Source organism: Trichoplusia ni, chromosome 2, assembly GCF_003590095.1.
Source record: "Trichoplusia ni isolate ovarian cell line Hi5 chromosome 2, tn1, whole genome shotgun sequence".
In the NCBI taxonomy this organism is placed as follows: Eukaryota; Metazoa; Arthropoda; class Insecta; order Lepidoptera; family Noctuidae; genus Trichoplusia; species Trichoplusia ni.
This window is the reverse complement of record NC_039479.1, coordinates 855,285-875,324: the sequence shown is the minus strand read 5'-3', so window position 1 is coordinate 875,324 and position 20,040 is coordinate 855,285. Positions and strand designations below refer to the sequence as shown.

General features: G+C 33.4%; 1 protein-coding gene across 1 annotated transcript in view; it reads left to right on the top strand.

The window, feature by feature from the left end:
• The first annotated feature begins 900 nt into the window (after nucleotides 1–900).
• LOC113502332 (zwei Ig domain protein zig-8-like) overlaps nucleotides 901–20,040 on the top strand; it is a 62,362-nt gene continuing 43,222 nt past the window's right edge. The window contains exon 1 of the mRNA XM_026883872.1: nucleotides 901–1,049. The gene's annotated coding sequence lies outside the window, so the exon portion shown is untranslated. The remainder of the gene's footprint in view (nucleotides 1,050–20,040) is intronic.

Genomic DNA, 20,040 nt, shown 5'->3' with positions numbered 1-20,040 from the left:
AGTATTTGGGATTCACTCTAAAAATAAATTCTTTATATTCATCTCCCAACGGCGTGGAAAATGGTTATGGCGCAAACTTTGCCCAATTTTACCGTGAGCCTATTCAGGTTATTTTGGTTCAAAGAACTTTGAGTGAGTTAAAGGTTTTTAATTATTTAACACAATTTATGACTTGAATTGCTATTGCTTGACTTGGATTTCTTATTTATACTTATCTACTATATGTTTTTATTTTGTTCTATCAGTCGCCTATACTTTTCGCAAGAGAGAGAGATACCCTCAAATGCACTTCTATAAGAAAATAGTTTCTAGTTCATCTTACCTTGTATAAGTTAATTCGACAATTGAGTTTTTTTCAATAATAATCTGAAACAGTCTTATTCTTAAAAAAAAAATATAATGTAAAAACAAATAAAATAAAATCAAATAACAATCATCTTGTAAGTTCGCTAAACTTTTTTTCAAAATCTGTACAATAATTTTAACAACATGAAAGCCTAACATAGTTTTTAACAATACTTTTCACACCAATTTGTCGTTAACTGTCAAAGTTTTCATATAACGGAGTGCCTCCACTTAAATTGTCGTGCTTAAGGGGAGGATCTTACAGGAACTTTTTTCGGCCCTCCTCAAAACAACTGGGACCGTAATCCTTTTCAATATTAAATGTGAATGGGCCTAAATTGCGAAAAGTGTCATTAATTAGCTTTGAATGTAAAACAAAACTTCTTAAACTTTGCGTTTTTGAAGTTCTGTTTGGACGTACAAACTTGGATTTGGCCCTACGTTTAGTCTAAAACAATGTGTCGACATCATTAGTTGCTTGGTGACTTGGAGTAATGATTCGTGTATTATTTTATTCACAACGCATACTTCTTTTTTTACGATAGTACTGCAATAATCTGACAATAACTATACTTTCACAGTATCTTTTCAAATTTCAATCAGATTATATTTTTTTCCATTTGGTTTATGTTCTCTAATCGATATTTTATATTATTTGTTTCATTCTTGCAGGTACTGATGCGGGCTAATGTACTTAATAAAAGGTATTTAACTACAGTAATCACATAAATTAAATATTTATAATCAAGTGAGCTTAATTCATACTATCATTTCATAAATCAACTAACAATGTTTCATGTTATATTTAATAAATAATTGGGACATTGAATCAAAAAGACAAATTATCATTTATCATCCTACCCCACAGTGATTGTTATAAAACTGGCAAAATTTTCCTTTCTATTAACAGTCATTGTTCCGACCCCAGTAATCGTTTTTGAATAGCCTGACAACAAATCACAAAATCACTAAAAAATCGTCGATGAATAAGCAAAGTTTGCAGCTCAGCATTTTTGTCAAATCATTCCATCTAATGCTTACTACAATGTCAACATGGGATCCCATCAATATTCAGACCATTTTGGGCAGTTTCATTCTGGCTCAGTCTAAAATTCGAAAATATTATGCGGTACAGACCCTACGAGAGGCTTACACACTCCATTAGGGTTTGATTTATTGGTGCTCACTAAAAGGGTCTCTCAAGGAACTATCCTTGGGCCCCTACTATACGTATCACTTACATTAGACGTATGGTAATTTTGTCCTGAAATATTATTTACTTTGATCGCGTTAGGCGATACACGCATAACGATTTTATATAATATAAAGTTAGAACTTGATGTCACGCTAGTGGGAAGTTGATCAGGATTTTATCGGTGCCATAAATTGTGTTTTTGCTTGTCATAAATAATGTGGTCGGATGACACTATAGGGAACTGAATAAGCCTCGTGCATTATAATGTATTACATTTTTTACCATAAAATACCATTGAGTCATTTTGGGTATTTTTTCAGGAGTTAAATTGTACCATTAGATACCAAATGGTTAAAAAATTAAAAATAGTTCACTGTGCAACAAAATACAATAGTAAATTAATAAAAGACGTCTGCGAACTCAAAAAGGATCGTTTTCTCAAAATAATTTCGTATTCAGTAAAGAATAAAATACACCCGAGTACAAGCAAGTTGAACTTTACAATGGCTCAAGTTACTGTGACGTGTAACGAATGGGGAACTTTGTAAACTTTTGGTGCACAATTAATGTCTACTGCTGGTTGGTTCTCTATCTCAATATGCTACTTTGTAAGTCGTCGTTTTGAAATGTATGCAACCGTGGTTCGGATAAAAGTTAAAATGTTGCGCATTTACTTCTTGACGAAGATTTGTTACAGTAATATTGTACTTTAGAGTTCGCTGTGTTAATGATATGTTTGCAGTAAGTCTCATACACTACATTATTAAGCATTTAAATGGCAGTATCTGACTTGGTTCTTTCCAATTAAGTATTTTTGTGTCGGTAATGTTTTTTGTTAGTTCGTCTCTATGCTTGCCTAAACTGATAGTTTGGTAAAATCTTTATATTTCGAGAAACTTTAAACGATTTTATACTGGGCATCAAAACAATTTTAACTAAAAAGTCTATACAAGACTAAGATTATTATCTATACTTCTATACTAATATATAAAGCTGAAAAGTTTGTTTGTTTATTTGAACGCGCTAATCTCAGGAACTACTGGTCCAAATTGAAAAATTCTTTTTGTGTTGAATAGACCATTCATCGAGAAAGGCTTTAGGCTATAAACCATCACGCTGCGACTAATAGGAGCGAAGATACAATGGTAAATGTGAAAAAACAGGGCAGGCATAAATCATAACTTATATCTTCTACCCACGGGGACGAAGTCGCGGGCAACAGCTAGTTAATTATAAATTATAATTCTGAAATCGAATTAGTTAGACACAGTAACACTAAACTCAACAGCTCGTTGTATATTGACACTCAGTTATGAGTTACATAACACCCAAATTACGTACTCATCAATTACATTCCCCGTCATACTTTCACCAAGGATAATATCATCATCGTTTAATGCGGCAACAAATCGCTGTAGTTTGGCAAATTGCTCTTTATATAAGTTTTTCAGCTCGCCAACTTCGCTCATGTTGGTTTATAGTTACCTATTTACTTAAACGTTTCGGTTGTTTGATGTGATGACGTAGATTGGTTTTGTTGGTTAGTCTCACGTCAGTGTTGGTTTTATAGTAACGTAGACCTTTACGTAAAGTGATAAGACTTATTTTTGTATTGATACTGAATTTGAGTTTTTTTTTTAAGTTATGTGGGTGTTTTCAGTCATATGATAAAATCGTCATTCAATTTTAAAAATCCACTTGAAATTATGAACTTTTATTTTGATGTGTAGAATTGATTTTTGTTGGGTTCAAATAAATAAGCAATTTAATCAAATGAATAAGATAGATGTAATGAGAAAAAGCTAAAATTTTAAACTCAATCAATCCATTTAACTTGAAAAATATGTGGTTTTTAACGAAACCTATCTGAAATATTGTTGTTACTTATGAATAAAAACCGAAAAGGTATAGTATTGACTTTCATTTTAAATGAATGTCAATAATACATTCATTTCAAATATAGAATTAAAAATATTTTTTGCAATACTGACAACTGACTAATATGTTCGGGGCTTAATAAATAATTGAATTTAATCAATAGAGGCTTTAATTGTATCAAAACAAAACATTTTATATGCAATGAAATAAATCTTATCGCCTTTTAACGTAGCACAGGTTTAATTAAGCTATATAAAAAATTATTTTAAGTCCAAAAGAAAATGTTTAACGCATTTTTAGGTTTTAATTAGAAAAATAAAATCTCGAAGGGCATTAATGGAGGATTCTTTGCCGATGTGATTACTATTAAACTGTTAAACCTTACTAGTCTGTTCACTATCATCCAACTTTTCTTTAGGTTTTTTTTTTATTTATTTACATTCAACTATTAGAAAAAATTCTGAAGTTACGAACTTTAATAGTGCATGAATGGTAACCGGTTTTGCCATTCATCCAAAAGAAATATAGCTCGTTCGTTTTACTTGGTTTACATTCAAAACTTTCGTGGGTTGGCAAGCGGCGGCAGCAGACATTTTTTGTTTATCTTCCATTTTGGATAAGCGAGCCATACAGTTAGTTAAACTGTTCTGAAAACAATTCTCCTACCCACCGAATTGTGCATCTTTTGAATAAATTTTTAGTAAAGTTCCGAAGCGTCAGCGTTATGCAAAACTCAAACACCATATAAAACCTTTACGTCCACATTAAAGTGAGATGATAATAAAAAAACTTGCAGTTCTTAAAGTGCGACGTGCTCAGTAGTCTCATAACATTATACGGATGCTTGTAATACCAAAGAAACTGCATAACCACGCAATAACTTGGGACTTTTAAAAATTATGGCTTATTTAATTTGAATACAGCTGATATATGTTTATTCTCGCGAAGTTCCCCAAGTGTGAAATATAAGTTAGGAGCATACGTTGCGGGTGTTTTTAAAGAAATGTCTGGTAGAAATTTTGCTCAAGGAAATTTGGTTGGACTTGTATGTATTTTTGTGTACCTTGGAAGGAAGCAAGTAATGTGTGGTATGAAATAGTGCGAATGAGCTTACACTGCCTGTTATCACGAGTTTTGTAACATTGTACTTTTATTTTTATGGGGCATCTTTATAGCATAGTTGGTTCTGGATAAATATTTGTTCTGAATTTTGTGTAGCCTGATAGCTCGTTACTCTTTCGTTGTAGGGCCTGTTATTAGATAGTTATCACAGTTCTGGGATTAAACATAATGATCTTGGTACTAAGCTATATATGCGAAGAGCACCTTATAGGGGGGATTCGACTCACACACGTGGGCGTTTTCTCACTCCTTGTGTCTCGTGGAGTTTCACAAACATTTAAACGAAGGATTGATGACTACATCATTAAATTTTATCTAAAACAGTCACTTTATTTTGAACAGCATATTCATTCTGAAAATTATATATTTATTACAACATCAGTATAAAACATTTTTATGACGATCTTGTTTATACTTCATCACCATAACTCAAAGGTTGTTGGTATAATATTCATTCAAGCTAACGTGACGAGGTGAGTGCAAGTTACACCTTCACATCACATTAAAACGACTTTAACGACATATTTATCAGTGTTCGCAAAAGCAATGAAATTACTCAAACAAGTGACAGTTAAAACCGAACAAAATTCATCAGCTGTTTGGTGACGAAGTGATTTTTGTATTTGCCAATCATCCCGAATAAAACTCGAAATTATTTTAATTTTAAAAACCTGTATTAGATACCTACTAAAGCTTTTCTGTTATCTATTCAACTCTCAGTAGAAAATGAAGATTAGTCACAGAATTAATAATAACCTTCAGCAATTCACTTTTTGTAACCTCAAACCTTTATATTATTACCTCAGGCGAAACGGATAAAAAAACTGTTATCACACATATACACTAACCACATACAAAATCCGGTCAAGTCGAGACACTTAGGGTTCCATATAGACTAAACATATATCAATCGGTTGAGAGAAAAATAAATTTGTACGTCAACCAACTCATTTAGTATCTCCTTACTTCTTACTAGACTTGAAGGAAATAAACTCAAGCATTCGGTCCGAGAGCCTTAGGATATAAGTGCAAAAACCCTAGTTGATAGGAATTGACAGTGCAATTACTTGCTTTGTAACATAGCACATTAATCCTAGTAACGCTAGTCAGTGCCTTAAGACAAGCGTAAATGTAGGGTCACTCAAGACAACGTTCCAGACTCTAGCCAACATTACACTTTTGGAAGGGTTCAAAATTGACATAGACTGGTGGCACCCGAAGTACCAGAAAAATCCTAGTCGAATTGATCTATATTAAACAATATTGTTAAGGTGAAGGGTTTCTTTGAATTGGTTAATCTAAGGAATTACTGGTCAAAAATAATAAATATTTTCTGTATCAGATAGCCCAGCCAGTCAAGGCTGTAGAACATATATTTTCACTCCATGATTAATAGGAGTCTGCAGTAATTAAATAACATACCTACTTATATTGCGCTACAAAAACTGAAACAATTTATCCGATTTGAAAAATTCCTAACTTATATTTTACAACAAACACGAAATTGCGTCATCAGCGAGTATTTCATAAAACGTAGGTATATAACCAGCGCTTTTGAAAAAAATACGAATTATTCGGAATTTATAAAAACAAATGCAAATATCTGACAGTATGCGTTTATTTGGCAACAAATATTTGCCGGATGCGGGCACAAATATTAACCTTATTTCGGTTTGTACTCATTCATGATACAAATTTGGAAATCACAACGCAACTTATTTCAAACAATCTTTTTTCGTCTAAAGTCCTTTTGTTATTTTGTTCTGAAAAATGATGATATAACGATAACCTATCACACTAATTTAAATGGAAAAGTTAGGAGTGTGTTTGTATAATGTGTGTTATTTGTTACTTCTTCACTCTTAAACGGCTGGATCGACTTCAATGAAATTGGCTATGGAGGTAGCTGGAACTTGGATTAACACAAAGACGTTTATCCAACTCAGTTAAATGAGGGTAACTTTTTTCTAAGCGGGAGAAGCGAGAAACAACATGTATTCCTTAAAAATTAAAGGAATCATACTAGGATGTCACGCACCGCCAAAATACTAGAGGCTATACACAACATTTTAGGTACAGTCATTAAGAGTCTGAGGCTACTCATTTCTTCTCACAAAGAAATGGGTGTCCAAGACGATTCCTCTGCCATACACATAAAAGGTGCATTTCAGATGCTCTTTCAGCATGTTGATTGATTTGATGTTCTATTATCACTTTTATTGTATATAAGCAAAGCGTACAAAATTTAAATACTCAACAATTTATATCACTCCCACAGAATTAAACGACAATGTTTGTTGAAATCGGTTCGCTTTACATTTTATTTTTATCGTCAGCCATATTTGATTTCCATTTAACTAGTGACGTACCTGGATGGAACAATACGCTTTATTCAAATCAGCTCGGCGTTTTAGTTTTAAAATCATTGGCTTTTTGATACGAATTTGTAACATTTGTTGGTTTTCGCGAATTTGTCGCAAACGCTAGAACCAATGTAACAACCAAATTTATGGTTCTGTTCTCAAAGGGAAAAAACGGAATCCGATCACTGAGTTTTCTGTTTTCTATCCGGCTGCCACCAGGCTGTATAGATATCATGAACCGAGATGCGAGACCATTGAAATTTCCACAAACGATGTATTTCTGTTGCCGCTATAACTACACAGATTAAGAATAAACAGCGATTTGTGTGTAAACATGAAATTTATTTGTTCAAAAACCTCTGTGTCGCAAGTCTGGCTTACACTTGATCGGAGATTATTAAAATTATCATCTTTATAAGAAAACTAATATTCGTTCTAGTTACTTATAAATGATCGTGAATGGAAATACCGGTCAACTATTCGAAAGAAAGACAAGTGGACTTTATTCAAAAATGTATGAATAAATTAAACAAACAGCTTTCAATGTTGGTAGTTTTAACAAAGATGAAGAAAACATAATAGAAACACATAAAGCTGACGATAAATAACGCTTGAACGGCGATATTAAAGTGTAACAAGCACATTATATTACAGCAGACAAAGATATTACAAGTCCGTATTTAGGAATACGTGGTCTAGACATTATTTATTACCCTGGACTATATATTATGTCTACAGAATATGGTTAATGTTTTCCTAAATCAGAGTCTTGGGGAATGGCTCAGAATTTTCGAGGAATATTTAGCGGTGGCTGGGTTAATGCTTGGTACAGGGTTGGGTCTTGGTACAGGGTTGGGACTTGGTACAGGGTTTGTTCCTGGTACAGGGTGACGTACTGAAATCGTCTTTTAGGCATTATAGCTTGGTTCCTAAACTGCGTAACATAATCTTTTGTAGGTAGATGTTACACGTGCGCCTAAATAGCTTTTGATTATACCTAAAGTTTTTGTTTCCGTTCGAACTCAATATATTTGGCATCGAAGTTTAGCTTTACGAGACTTGCATTTACTTACACATTAAGAGAGCCGAACAATGAAAAACTAATCAAAACTTTTTCGTAGTAAAAGCCTACCAAGCCCATTACAGTAACTCTAGTGAGCCGTTATGTACAATGAGAATGATCTAATACTATGGAGAAATCAATTAAATCACATTTTGTCTCAAAAAACGCTCAAATGTATGAAAATTACATTTCGTTTTCATTAATCACGTGACTTTGACCTATCATCTCCAAAACTTCGAGCATTGTCTGTCAATACTAACGTTTTTCTAAATTACATTTGTCTAGATGGGTAGACAAATGTAATTTAGAAAAAAAGGATTAATTTAGGAGGAGCTCGTGGCTAAGCTATAACCGCATAAGTGAATCGATCACAGGTTAAGCTATGCTTGACGCGGTTGGTCCGTAGATGGGTGACCATCTTTGTCATAACGAGTTCCTCCGTGTTTCGGAAGGCACGTTAAATTGTGGGTCCTGGCTGTTATTCCTACATCTTTGACAGTCGTTACAAGGTAGTCAGAAGCTTGAAAAGTCTGACAGCCAGTCTAAACAAGGAGTATCGTGTTGCCCAGGTAACTGGGTTGAGGAGGTCAGATAGGCAGTCGCTCCTTGTAAAACACTGGTACTTAGCTGAAACCGGTTGGACTGGTAGCCGACCGGCATAGTTGGGAAAAGGCTAGGCCAATGATGATTTGTCTAGATGGGTAGAGGAGTGAAATTATCTTTATGATTTGATACATACTTAACCAATTAAAACAGTCTTGTTATTAGCTATTGTTAACATGAAAAATGATTAGGAATTAAAAATATTATACCGACTTCATAGAGAATTGAAAATCGAAAAAAACGTATAAAACTGGTATGAAAGCTACAAAAAAAAAGCATAATATATTACGTTGTAGGAACGAAATATTCTAAAACTGGAAATAGTTCAACCACAGCAATGAAACAAACATCTACCTTTAACGTGAAAATATCGGTCGTATCTCTTAAATGTGACGTCATTTGCCGCGAGCCAACAATTCGCCATGTCACCAGACTGTCGATTCGCTATTAATGTCACCTTTCAAGTAAAACATTTCAATTGAAACCCTATTACGAAAACAACAAAGTCGAACTTTGATTAAAACGTTTTGTTTCGCAAATGTTTTAAGTCATCTAGAAGAAATACTATAGTGTTGTAACTTTAACTTTATAGTTTCGGCAATAAGGTTTAGTTTTCCTTATTTAAGTATTTTGAAGAAAATATTCGAAAATAAATCTCAATATTTGACTACTAATCGATATTCTGATATTGACACGAATGAAACTACGAGACGAAAATTTAATGTTTTATACAAAATAAATATTTTCGTATAATTTTCAAGATTAAATGGTATTATTTGAAAGGACTTGTTGTATCGTCTGGGCTATGACCTTGACGGGTTAGACGTTGATGTAGTACCGGCCCTTGTAACAGTATCAGACTTACTTATGGAAACTCGAGCCAAAATTTGACGCTTGAAATTGCGTTACATTTTACAATGATAATAGAAACTATGTTCGAGGATAGATCAGGTTCGGATTATGCATGGATTACGTTTCTATGTAGATATATTGATAACTTGATAGATTGAGATGTTGTCGTGTAAATTATTTCAGTTTTTTTATTGCTATAAGTGATTTTCAGGCTGTTGAGACAACGATAGTCCGTCCTGTTATTTGAAATTGCCCTGCCTATATGCTAAGTATTAATTAGGGGCTTGCATTAGGTTTTAATGACTCGTATTCGTGTAACTGGGTCTGTTTGTTACACATTGTTAAATGCTTCGTACAATAGTGGCATGTCAACAAAATACTTGTTTATTACTCTGTTCAATACATATTCAGATTTTTTAATACGTACTCGATTTTAATCGTAACTTTTGATTTTCGTTATATCCAATCCAGTACTCGATTATATAAAAGTAAAATCGAATAACACTTCATATCACTCGATAAATATCGTCTTACAACCCTACATCGTACATTGCCCCAAGTTTTCCAAGTTTCTAACAAATATTATTCTAGCCGCATTATGCCTTGTCTGTTTTGATATATCTATGTATTAATTATTTCCATAAGTTTCTTGTTCCATTAAAAGTTTATACCTAGTTTTGGTTCGTGGGGAAAACTAAATTGTGTTGAGGAAGACCGCAGATGTAACATGCATACAAGTAGATAGATTTATGGAAATGTTAATAGGCACGGATTTTCGTTGTATCATTCTGCTCACTTGTTTTTGCTGACTTGGTTTTGTGGTTGCAAACTTTAATTACATCTTGTAGGTTTAGGTTTTGTTGTTCAATTTTAGTTTTGTTAATGTGTTAGTTTTAATGATTCAGTGCTAAGCTTCTATGATTGGAAATGTTGTTAGGTTAAAGTTTTTTGCTTTAGCCCTTAATTCTTGATGAACAGGCAGTGGTCCCATGCGTTAATGGAGACACAACAGAGCGTGGAAAAAACTAGCATATACCTATAATTATCAACTTCTTTCTGTGTTATTTTATATTACCCACCTGATGAAAGACTTTAGCTGCTCTTTAGGAGTCTGACTTGACTAAGTCTTGTCACACGTTTTGAGCTAGAGTTAAAAAAGAATTACTGAGCGCTGAAATCCGAACTGAACTAAGGTAGACAAAAAAAGAGATAACGGATTGAGCTGAAGTCCAAAAATATATTTGAAATAAAATCCTAAAAAACAAATAAACTAAACGTTCAACACTCTAACATAATGAACAACGGTATTTTATTAGTTTTATATCCTCGACTTACATCTGTAGCCGTTCCAACCCGCATTCACTTCAATTGATCATGAACCAGGTAAGGGACCTACAACCACGTCTCAAACCAGGACCAATACAGTTCTATAAGTGAGATGGCGCTATACACCGTGAAGCGTGCCGTCTCGCTTTCACATTTGCTATAGTCTTTCACTAAAAGGTGGTGGTAGGTTTCTATTTTCGTTGCACTTCGATTTTTCAATCCCACTTTTTTTAGTAGAAGGCCCGCATTAAAGAATTTCATCCTATGTTGCGGGAAGTTTTATAAACATTAAAGTTACATGCACAAAGACACCTGACAATCATTTGAGGATCAAACAAATATTTGTCCTACATAGAACCCGCGACACTTCGAGCTTAGCGGGTTTGGTGTGGTGACCTCTACCACTCGCCTATCCGTACATACAAAACGTTAGTTTCAAAGAAATCTTTAATAGTGTAGTTCTAAAAGTCACCTTACTCGGGCGGATGGAAGCTACCGGCTAATTGGTTTCGTCTGATTGGAAAACAGTTATAGACTGAGGATGGGTTCAATAAACTTTTAATTAATTTCAGTTTAATGATTCAATAGGCACGCAGACGGTTTATTACAGTGTTTACTTTTTTATTGTGTATCTTGCTGCTGAAATATTCGTGTGTCGATATGAATTGTGAGAAGTGGGAAAGGATACCGAGGTGAAAAATTATGACTATAATTTGAGAAACTATTTTCATTTTGCATTTCATCTTGATATTGTGTCAATTCCTGTCAGTTTACTAACAGACCCAAGCGATTTTTATGAAGCAGGTTTTTGCGCAAATCAAAGTGCCAGAATTTTATAGCGGTATGTAGGAATGGGTATTAAATGTATTTAATAATTTTAGTTTATCCATTTAGTTATCTAATAGCACAACAGCAACTCATTGTATAATCTGATAGTGTTAGTATTGAAGCTGACCGAACATTTGATTTCTCGAACTCCCTTTGTTACACATGTTTGTTTTCTTGGAAGCCTACAAATTCTAAGATGCTGGGTATATACCTATCTCTGCCAAGCTTTCCAGAAGCTATCTATGAAATTGTAGAGTCTATAGGTAGAGAATATCAGTTAACAATGAAGAGCCCCATTCTGATCCTTCTAGCGCCATTGTTGATTCTTAAAGAATTGTATTGTGCTCATACGTACTGTAAGCGAGGCAAGCTCTGAGAAAATCAACCCGAATGTCTACCGTACCGTGATATGAACTTTTGTAGAATACTCGGAATGAATGTAGAAGTGTTGCGATCACTAACACTTTTTCGAAATTCATGTTGGTTACAGAAAATTCTTAGTAAAATGCAGTGAAGAAGAAAAAGTACGAGGCGGATTCGTTATGTTGAAATATCCATACCTGTTGTCTGCAAAAAATGTTCACCGTGGGTGAAAAATTGTTTTGAATTGATGAGAATTGAACAGTTCTTTCACATCGATTTTCATTATAATTTTTTGTTGAAGCCGAAATGGGCATAATATAATTTTGATGTGTGAAATGTCTTTATAATAAGTATACTTGGACATGCTCGGCCGCCAACCTCAGTTCGACTGGCGATCCTAATCCCGCTTCAGCTGATGGATGGTTTAGGTTCGAAATTAATCACACTATCCCGAAAAAAACGCGTAAGGAAACCGTAATTGAATAAATAATTTAACGTGGAAATGTTTAAGCAGTTCTTTAATCAAAATTTAACACCCATTTTATGTCATGAGTCAATAAAAGTTTTATATGTGTTTGACGGGATGATTGATACGATCTAAATTAAAGACGATTGCTGCAATAAAACTCAGCTTACCATAGCTTTAAACTTTCTTTTATTAGCTTCTTTTCAAAGCTAAATTTAATATCTTTATCGCTGTGTTTGCCAAAAGTTTATCGAGTCTAGACAGTGCTGTTAATAGACGAATAACATTTTATTGTAATTCGTTTTATATGCAAGAATAATAGAAGACAAGTGTCAATGAAACTAAAAGACAAAACGGAATGATTGTCGTCTTGGTATTTTGTAGAGAAATAACAAAAAATGTTTATTTGAGAAACTTCGTAAACAGAATAAGCCATACCATTTTGAAAGGGATTTGAAAGGTCAGACAACTTGAAAAAGTTATATTTAATACTGAAAAGTTATTAGAAAAAAATAGATCTAAATTGTAAAGTTTCTGTTTTAATTAAATAACCTAGTTGTTTTGAAATAATAACTAATTGGATTAGGTAAGCCGTTCATAAGCAGACATATTTTAATGAATCAAATAATTGTTTAAATTAATCAATATTTTTAGACTAAAGAGAGCTGAATCTCATAAACAAATCTTTTAACAAAATTCTAGACGTTTTGTTATCAAAATCAAGTTCAGCTTAAAAACTTGAATTTTATATACATCATGTTGTCAATATACTGAAGAAGGTTATGAGCTATAAAAACATGACGTTACTACAAATACAAGAGGGAACAAAGTGGGCAAAATTGTTACACTATCATTATCTGTAGCTCCTTCCCAATAGTGTTATATATATTCGGCTCTCAGCCTAACCGGGTGCAACCAAGCACAAGTGTTTTACAAGAAGCTACTGCCAATCTACTTAATCAGTTACCTTGGCAGCACGATGGTAAAACTGGTTGTCAAGCTTTTTGGTTTCTGTCTACCAGTAATAGTAAAATAGCCCGACATCCATACCCTGAGTGCTCGTAAGAAAGAACTCTATTCAATTCTTCATGCATGCAACGAAACAGATGATTGAAATACAGCAGCCAGCCATCTTGATCCGCAGTTTGCCGCTATCCAATTATGTGAGGCATTGTGCCTGACAAGTCTATTCAAGTTCGTCTTCCTCGCATAAGTTGTATAGGTCTTGGGAACTGAGGTTATTGATGTTGATCTACGATGTAGTGAAAGCCAATGTCAGGGCTTATGGAAATTTGAGACAGTTTTTCAGAAGTGCGTCTAAAGAGTATCAACGGAACGTATTTCTAAGTAGTCTGTCTGTCTGCACTTGACCGGTTACTTTTATCACAAAAGGTTATTTTTTATAATAAAAAATATAAAAACATCAAAACGACGTCAGAAAAAACAGTTTTTATTACCTAAAACTATATACCTAATTCTAATAAGTTAGGTTAATATAGCCTTACCTACCTACCTAATTATAATCGTAGTATAATTAAAATAGTTTCAAAATGCCATATTTGTCTTGATTCAATTGCGTCGGCAAACAACCTGCAAACCTTTTCATATTGAAATAGGGATGATGACTGGGTATAAAAAGAAAAAATCTCATTAGTCCCTCAGTTAGATAATTGAAAAGTATGAGACACGTATTTTTTCCTTTTTCAGAAAAACTAGAATTCACAAAGATTAACTGCTTTAAAGTTTAGGAGAGGGAGCTTGTAACGTAACGATAGAGTAAAATTTATAATTAATCGTGACGTCACGCGTAAGTTTCATTCACTGTAACTTGGACAATTTCTGTTTGCGGGACAAATTAAAAAATACCTATCCATTATTATACAAAAATCTACAAGACGGACACTGCAAAAAAAATGTCATCATCCCTATTACAATAACTTATTGTTAAATAAGATTATTTCGTTTGACATTCAATATAAATATAAATGCACAAGTTTGGAATTTTAGATGTTCCAATATTTTGTGTTCAATCTTGTTGAGAGTTTCACAGGAAATTGCGTTTGTAGAATATTCGGTATTTGCACATCTGTTTCAAAAATCTGACAAGTGCTGTACGTTCTAACTCGGTGTGCAGAATTTTCTGTGTATTGTCACCGGCGATGCAAAATTCTATGAGATTTTGTATTTTATAAAGAGTAAACATTTCTATTACTGTTTTATTTTTACGCGAATTTCGTAATTTGAATCCACGTTTCGAGTTTATCCACTAAAAAGTTTGGCCACTCGTTTTATTTTTCAAACAAATTATATACAGAAAAACATAATAAAACCTCTATTTGACCTACATTAATCCACAGTACACTTGTCAACTCGCCATTTCGTACGTAGATTTTTACAGTAACATTTTTTACATAATATTTTTGTTCGCCCAAATTACACAGTATGTGTATTTTTGAACAAAAACGTACAGACATCTTTGTTCTGAAAATAGGTCGGATTTGTTTAAGCAAATATATGTTAAAAGTGCGGCTGTTTTAATTTGAAACGAGCTTATTTTAACAATTATTTTTTTGGCATTATATTCTGAAAAAATATATAAGTTTGAAATTTTTTTACCCAGCCACGGTGAAACCAAAGTGGGTTATGTGTTACTTTATACGTATTATTATATGCGTTTCTATTACTGATGGTATGTTGGCTTATTCTTATTAATTCCAAGACCCTTTAAAATTGAGTAATAAAGTACCTATAGCTACAGATAGAACAGTAAGTACGTATATTTAAGAATCAAAATATTTGGAATAAAAAATATACGTACAACTCCAACCTTACTTCAATATTTCAATCAGAATTACTGGATTTTGCGACAAACATTGAGAAGTTATGTCTAAGCTTACACTATTCAAATGCGCCGAGACCAAACATATTGCAAGATCTTGTAACAATAATTTTATGAACTTGGTCTCACATTTTAAGGGTAGTCCTCTACTAGACATGTGCTATGGCAAAGCATAAGATTTTTATAATGTAGAAAATTTAAAAATTAAAGAATATTTTTTAAATTTTAACCGCAATTAATATTAAAGCCGCTTACGCTCGATAAAGAAACTTTTAAAACAACTTTCATAGCTTTGAGAAATGAAAAAAATAAAATACCAAATTTCGTAGGGCTATTACGTATTTCTAATTATTTTTATCGTTTGATTGAATATAACTGATTTAAGTTTTTGTTGTTATGTTTATGTTGCATGACAAAAGCCCTTCAATATAAAGACATCTGAAAAGGCATCTGATTGTATCTACAATAGCGATATTGTGGCACCATGACACTTTTATTTGTATCCTATCCTGTATTATTGTGGTTTGCAATAAAGAATATTCCATCTATCTACAACTAGCTACTAAGCTAAGTAAGCATACTTAAATATATGACCAACTCTCTCAACTACAGAAATACATGAAAACGGTCAAACTAAATCAAATAGTTTTACAGCTGAATTTGAACATAACTTCGGGGCTGTCAAACTCGCCTGTGATGGAAAACCACCCTAAAACTGGATGGGATCATACAATGTATTTTGTTGACAGAAACTGTCGATGAAGTAACTGTGTTGTTTATGATCCCTCGTAATCTCTACATTTTGTTATTTAATAACATCAAGTGTTGGAGTGACATCTCAAAGTTATTGAGATACTTAAATTGGGTAGTGAAGATGATGACATTGTTGAGAAATTTGCTATTGGTGATGTTATTCTTAGTTTATGAAATACTTGTTAAAACTTTTGGTGTAATTCGAAGTAAAACAAGAACTTAAGAAAGAAAGAAACGCTAAAGAATATATAAATTTCATTGAATGAGAATCATGCCATAGAATAAAGTGATATCCATAATCAGACTGATCAGGCATTAACTGCAACACAACAACAATATTTAATTTATTGTTAAAATTGTGTTCACAATGCAAAAGTAACTGATAGAGAGGTCATTTTAGGGCCATTCTACGTTCATCATTTCCAAATTATCATAAAAAAAAACAACTGAAACCAAAAAAGTTAAATTAAGAAACATACATTTAAACACATTTAGGCTGAAACAATAATATCTGGGGAAATTTAAACGTTCTAACAACTACGTTTTATGAGATATAGCATTTTGACAGATGGATACACAGAGAAACATACGAGCGGTAACAACGATAGCGGAGCTTTAATGCGGTTCCACTTTTACCCTTTCAATAAAGATCCCTAAAAATATACTGAAAACTTTATAACCACAATATTTCCCCAACAAAAATAATACGAAAAATGTCCGCAAATATCTGTAGTATCAAACTTCGGGGCTTTTAATCTGGGGAATGGTGGCACTAAGCAAACAGAGAATAAACCAAAACTTCTCCCTTTGTCCCGTTTATTGTTGTATTATGACAAACGATGTTACACAGAGTGGAAGATTCTGGACCAAGTTGCGATACCCAGCTATGTTTAGTTATGATTTATTGAATGGAATTGTCACGGAGTGAAACGGGTATTTACAGATTCAAGACAAATTATGAGGTAAATTGTAATGATAGTCTGACAAAGTGGGAACCTAAAGGGTAGTGATTGATTTGTTCCCACGTGCATGCAAGCTCAAGCTTTCTATTATACCGTGATAGGTACACTGTTGCCATTCAAACAGATGATGTATAGGTATACGTTCTTGCAATGACATAAAAAATAAAAATCTAAGTTTTTGGCTACATTGTTTTTTTTAGCCTATGGGTACAGAAACCTCAGTATCCCGGGTATGACGTTTTTATCCACTTATATAATCATCATTGCTTATAAAAGTATCTCCTCCCTGTTTTCATTACACAAAGCATCGTTATTTCTCGGCATCACCATATTTTGATCGGTTTTGAAATCATGGCACTACATTTGAGTTATTGGCTCGGCTACCTGTCTACCACCATCTCTGGGTACGGGGTGGTGGCATAGTACGAGGGAAATGTCGCTTCACACAGTGTAGTACTTCGTCTTGCTCCCACTGTTTAACTGATAATCATGATCTGCAAATTATGCTTTTAGCTGTGAGGTTTATGGTTTAAGGAAACTTAGTGCTTTCTGCAGGGCGTAACAAAACAAAAAAAATAATTCAAACTCATGATTTAATTAAATACAAATAAAAAAAAACAAACAGCGCATATATTATATGCATACCAGATAAATAACAGCTGTACAAACAAAGAAAATAAATAAATTGTTATATTGTTTTGGCAAATAAATACAATTTTGAAAGCCAAATATGTATATCATTTAATTTAATGAAATTTTCCACAGCCTTCTTGGAATTGATTTCATTCCGGGCAGTTTTATTGGGTGGAATTCTACGAATCGCCAAGAGGAATATTTTTTTTATCAGTACTAAGACAATGTTAATAAAGTAAGTAAATAAATAAACCATTTGTATTTCAATATCAATTTCTTCTGATGATGAGATTGACATCGATTTATTAGTTCCATACATTAACACCAGTGTTAGCACTTGGTTATAGCACACTACATTTCCCACAAGCTCAGTAGTACCTACTATTTTGTTATTCTGAAATATACACGAAAATATTTAATATAAAAAAAGAATTTCGTCGTTCTTTCTCTGATGCAGAAATTTTACCAAAAACTTTCTTTTCAAACGAATTTTACTACACAGAATTCAATCCGAAAAGCGGATCAATTTTCAAATAACATAGCGTATGTATTACACAAAGAATTCGATCAAATATTTGTTTGTGCTCCGCGAATGGATCACACAAATGTTTATTCTGTATACAGGTAGAGCTTGCAACATGTCCCTCTGTATTTCACAAAGTGCGCACCAACTTGTAATGTAAATAAAATAATTATAAAAATCACAAGTGACTCGAGCTCAGTTTAAGCTACGCTTGATGTGGTTGAGCTGTGGATGGGTGACCATCTTTGTCATATCAAGTTCCTCCGTGTTATTCATTCATTCATCTTTGACAGTCGTTACGCGTAGTTAGCAGCTAGAAAATTGGACTTCTCACTAAGAGGTATCGTGATGCCCAGGTAACTGGGCTGAGGAGGATAGATAGGCAGTCGCTCCTTGTAAAACACTGGTACTTAGCTGCATCTGGTTTGCCTGGAAGCTGACCCCAACATAGTCGGGAAAAGGCTAGGCTGATGACTTATTTATACATTATATAGGTATATAACACTCAACTGAATGATGAAAGGGAATTCAATTATTCGGTTCAAATTTTCTGTGTAATGACAAATATACGTTTCAGTTTTAATCGGATTTTCGTGTTGGTTCGAGAATTAATGACGAATGTGGCACATTGTATGCTTCCCAGTAGAAGTTTTGTTCCAGTAATTAATAATATTAATTAAAAGAAATTATTTTAAGCGGCTGGTAATGGGGAAGCGATGTTTTTTAAATCGTTATATTGTGTAATCAGATTGTATTTTTTTTTTCTTCAATAGTGTTCTTTGTTTTGCTAAAGAATGTTGATGGCATTTGCCCGTTAGGGTGACAATAATTATACTGTTTTAACCTTGTATAACTAAAAATAACTCGCTATTAACGTATAAATCACTCTTAAAAACTTAAAATTTGTATGAAAATTTTCTTAAAAGCCTGAAGGCTTTCTTGAGCTTCTGAATGTTAAACCGCAAGAATACATACATATTCAACAAAATAAATTAATTCCATGTTTGCATAGGTCTTGGGCGGTGCGAAAATTCTTCCGAGTTAATTTGACATTTCTTCTACAAAGGTCCAGTTGGACCCTTTGTAGGGTCTGAAACGTCTCGGCTAAGTAAATATTAGAGGTTGGCCGCATATTTTATATACTTATGGGAAATGGAAATTCTGTGGGTAATTGAAATTTATTTTTAGGTAGATTCTTATGTGACTAGTATAGTTTTAGCAGAAGCAAAATTAGCTCTCTCAAAATGATGCCTATTATACGTCTCTTTCATCGACGTAATTTTTAATTGAGATGCTTAAATAAATTATAAATGCCTCACTTTATATTGCATGAGCACAGTCAATTAGCGTGCATTAAACGGTTTCATAATAAAAGGTTATTTACCTCCCACATTGAGGCTCTTGTTAAAAATGAAGCCAGTATGAAAGGTGACATAAATACTGCATACCGTAAAAGTTTAATTGCCATATTAAGCATAGCATAGCAAGCAACCAACCATTTCTTACAAGTAAAGTTGTAAAACTTTTTGACAGCGCAAAAGCTATGTACCTACATTCCTTCATACATACTTCTCGGTACAGGTACATGCATTAAGTTAATAATGGAATATTTAAAGACTAAGTTTTTTGAATAAATTAAAGACAAAATACTATACCTTAAATGCACTCCCTTTTCCGCGTGCGTAGGGTGACTTTGGGAGACTGGCAGTCCAGCCATCCCAATTTCGGAAAAGCACAAGTCCCCTCAAGAGCAAACCTTGAGTAAGAGAGAAAATTCTTCTTCCACTTTGTCGCTACACTCTTGGTATCTCACGTGGTCGTGAAAAAATACTATTTACGTCTATAATATGGTGATCATCTCTAACCAACATTTTTCTTATAGAGTGCGGTAAAACCAGCGTCGGCGCTCAAGAGCCTATCGCCATG